The sequence below is a fragment of the Chrysochloris asiatica genome, unplaced genomic scaffold, assembly GCF_000296735.1.
Source record: "Chrysochloris asiatica unplaced genomic scaffold, ChrAsi1.0 scaffold00473, whole genome shotgun sequence".
Classification (NCBI taxonomy): Eukaryota; Metazoa; Chordata; class Mammalia; order Afrosoricida; family Chrysochloridae; genus Chrysochloris; species Chrysochloris asiatica.
In genome coordinates, this window is record NW_006408991.1 from 495,924 (window position 1) to 500,505 (window position 4,582).

Below are 4,582 nucleotides of genomic sequence, written 5' to 3' on the forward strand. Positions count from 1 at the left end.
CTTATTTGAATTTGGAAATCATATGAAGAACAGATTTGATGCATTAGACACTAAAGACTGATGGCCAAAAGACTTGTGAGATGACATCAAAAAAAGCATACAAGAAGAAAGCAAAAGGTCATTAAGAAGACAAGAAAAAAGGGAAACATGTAAATTGATATAAAAAAAGACTCTGAAACTATCTCTGCAGTATAGTAGGTAAAAGGGCTGAACAGAAAATTTCAAAGGTTAGTTTGAAAAGACAAAGTCAAATATTATAACAAAATGTGCAAGGAACAGGACTTAGAAAATCAAAAGAGAAGATCATGCTCAACATTTCTCAGATTGAAGGAACAGAAGTAAAAATTTCAAGTTTTGGCTTTTTGTATTGAAATTTTCTATGGGCAAAATATTAAATGATGAAGAAAGCATCAAAAGAACTTTAAGGCAAAAACCAGCACAAGAGATAAAGGACATTATCTCATGATTAAAGTGTCAATTGAACAAGATAACATAAACAAAATTAATATCTATGCTCCCAGTGAAAGAACCCAAAATATATAAAGCAAATCCTAATGGAACTGAAGAAAGAAATAGACAAATCTACAATAATAGTAGAAGATTTTAATACACCACTTTAGAAAATGGATAGAATAACCAGAAAGAAACTCGACAAAGACACAGAGGTACTAAACAACACAATCAACCAACTTGACCTCATAGATATGTACAGAGCTTGCAACCCAAGAACAGCACAATGCATAATATTTTCAAGTGTGCATGGAATATTCTGCACAATACACTATGTCTTAGGCTACAAAATAAGCCAGGCTAAAATTACAAATATCAAACTACTACAAAGCATCTTCTCAGATCACAATGCTATAAAATTAGAAGTCAGCAATAGGAAGACCAAGGAAATAAAATCAAATGCATGGAAACTGAATAACACCCTGCTAAAAAGCTACAGGATAGTAGAACAAATAAAAGGTAAATTCACAAAATTCCTAGGGACATATGAGAATGAAAACACAACATACCAAAATCTTTGGGACCCAGCAAAAGCAGTGCTGAGAGGAAAATTTATTAAATGAATGCACAATCCAAAAAAAAAAAAAAAAAAAAAAAGAAGAAACAACCAAAATCAACAGATTAATGCAACATCTCCAACTATTACAAACATACCAGCAAAGTACACCTACAGTCTTCAGAAGAAAAGAAATAATAAAGATTAGAACAGAAATCAATGAGATAGAAAACAGAAAAATTATAGACAGAATCAACTTGACAAGAAGCTGGTTCCTTGAAAGGTTTAATAAAATTGACAAACCATTGGCAGACATAACAAAAGAAAAGAAGTAGAAGACACAAGTAGCATGCATAAGAAACCACAACAGAACCAATGGAAATAAAAATGATAATAACAGAATACTATGAAGAGTTGTACTCCTACAATTTGAAAATCGAAAGGAGATGGATACATCTTTAGAAAAACACAACCTGCCTAAACTTACCCAGAGTGAAGTAGAAAATGAACAGAACTACAATAAAATAATTGATCAGGTCATTCTTGAATCAAAAAAAAATCCAGGTCCAGATGGCTTCAATGGTGAGTTTTACCAAACATTCAGTAAAGAATTGTCACCAATTCTGCCCAAAAATTTCCAGAATATACAAAAGGATGGAAAACTTTGTAATACAAGCATAACCTCATAACAAAACCAGGGAAGGATGTAACTAAGAGAGAAAACTATAGGCCAATATCCCTCATGAAAATAGATGCAAAAATTGTCAATAAAATCCTAGCCAACAGAATTCAACAAAACATGAAAAAAAAAAAACCATCATGACCAAGTTGGATTCAATTCAGGGATACAAGGGTGGTTCACGATTTGAAAAACAATCAATATAAATAACAAAAAGAAGAACAACCACATGATCATATGGATCAATACTGAGAAGGCATTTAACAAAATCCAACAATCATTCTTGGTAAAAACATTCTACGGAGTAGGAATTATAGGGAAATTCCTCAACATAATTAAGCATATATATACAAAACCAAGAGCCAAAATCACTCTCAATGGGGAGAAAATGAAAGCTTTCCCTTTGTGAACAAGAACCAGAAAAGGATGTCCTTAATCACCACTCCTATTCAATACTGTGTTGGAAAACTTTGCCAGAACTATAAGGCAAGATAGGGCATTCAAATTGGCAAATATTAAGTAAAATTATTTCTGTTTACAGATGATATGATACTATACATTATTGCTGTTGTTGTCAAGTGCCGTCGAGTTGATTCAGACCCATAGTGACCCTGTATAGGGTTTTCAAAGAGTAGCTGGTGAGCTTGAACCACCAACCTTGCAGTTCAAATGGCTTTGCAGTCTGACGCATTAACCCACAGCACCACACTACGACTTCATACTATACATAGATAACCCCAAAGACAGCAAAAAAAACCTACTATAATTCATTAGAAGATTCAGCAAAGTGGCAGGGTTCAAGATCAACACACAAAAATCAGTCAGATTCCCTCTATGCTAGTAAATGATAGCACTGTAAAGGAAATTAGGAAGACATTACCATAGCCTCCCAAAAGATGAAATATTTAGGAATAAATGTAACCAGAAAAACAAAATATCCATATAAAGAAAACTACAAAACACTACTAAAAGACAACAAAAGAGACAAAAATGGAAGAATATATAATTTTCCTGGTTAGGAAGACTTAACATTGTGAAAATGTCAATGTTACCCAAAACAATCTACAGATATAACGTAATCCCAATCCAAATTTCAATGTCATCCTTTAAAGGTATGGAAAATGATTACAAATTTATTTGGACAGGAAAGAGTCTCTGAAGAAGCAAAGTGTTACTTAAAAACAAAGTTGAAGGCCTCTTGCTCTCTCATTTCAAAATTTACTGCATGGCTAAAATAGCCTAGTACTGGTACAATGAAAGATACATAGATCAGTGGAACAGAATCAGAATGCAGAAATTAACCCATCCACATATAGCCAACTGATCTTTGACAAAGGGCCAAAGTACATTGAGTGGGGAAGACATAGGCTCTTCAACAGATGATTCTGGCAAAACTGGAAATTGACACACAAAAGATTGAAACAAGACCTTTACGTCACACCTTGTGTAAAACCAACTCAACATGGATTAAAGATCTAAATTTGAATACCAGAATTATAAAGGTTATCAATGAAAAAATAGGGACAAATTTAAGGGCTCTAATACAGAGCACACATAGACTATGAGACATTGTGAAAATTGCACAAACAAAAGAAGACAAAAGAGATGTTTGGATATACTAACAGAAACTTATGCCCATCAAAGGATTTTACCACAAAAGTAAAAAGGGAGTCCACAGAATGGGGAAAATATTTTATAACAACATATTATACATGGGACTAGTCTCTAAATCTATAGGAAATTATAGGATATCTAAAAGAAAAAGACAACCTAATTAAAAAATGGACCAGTACATGGACTGACACTTCAACAAGGATGACATTCAAGCAACCAACAAGCATATGAAAAATGTTCATGATCATTAGCCATTACAGAGATGCTAGTCAAAACAACAATGAGATATCATCTCACACCAGCAATAATAGCTATGTTAAAAATAAAGCAGGGGACAATAAATGCTGACAAAGATGTGTAGAGATTGGAACCTTCCTACATTGCTCGCAGGAATGTAAAATGGATCACCCACTGTGGAAAACATTATGGTGCTTCCTCCGAAAGTTGGAAATAGAAATACCTTAAGATACAGCAATTCCTCTACTTGGTATATAGCCATAAGAAATACGAGCCAAAACATGAGTAGATACATGCACACCAATGTTCATCACACACTATTCACAATAGGAAAAAGATGAAGACAACCTAAGTGCCCATTGATAGAAGAATGGAAAAACAAACTTAGGTACATGCACACAATTTAATACTATGCTACCTTGAACAATAACAAGGAAGATGCAAACCACCGTATAACATGGATGAAGCTGAAAGACATGCTGAGTGTAATCAGTCAGTCACAAAAGGACAAATATTGCATAAGATCATTATTGTACAAATTTATGAAAAGATACTCATACCCAAACAAAACAAAACAGAAAACTTCTTCATTTTTTACCACGGTTAGTAAGGAGGGGATGGTAAAACACAGGTTAAGGGATAGACACACCATAGTTCAGGTGTTTGGAAGGGCAATATGCAAGGAAAGGGAGAGCTATACACAAGAAGGGGTTGGAAGAACAAGGTAGTTAAGGTTTGCATTGGCTAAATGGGACATAGGTAAATAGTGATGAATACTCAACTTTGGAACAACAGGACTCTATGATAAAAGGATGGATACATGAGGAAAAGTGGAGAAATAATGTTAAGATATTTGACTGTCTTATGAATATTGGTTTCCCTTGTCTACTTAACTGGGATAGAAAAGAATGTTGTGAAACATGATTAAATAAAGCTTGTAAGCCCATCTTCAGACAATGTTGTTGTTGTTGTCGTCAGGTGCCATCGAGTCGGAACCGACTCATAGCGACCCCATGCACAGCAGAACGAAACAATGTCCGATCCTG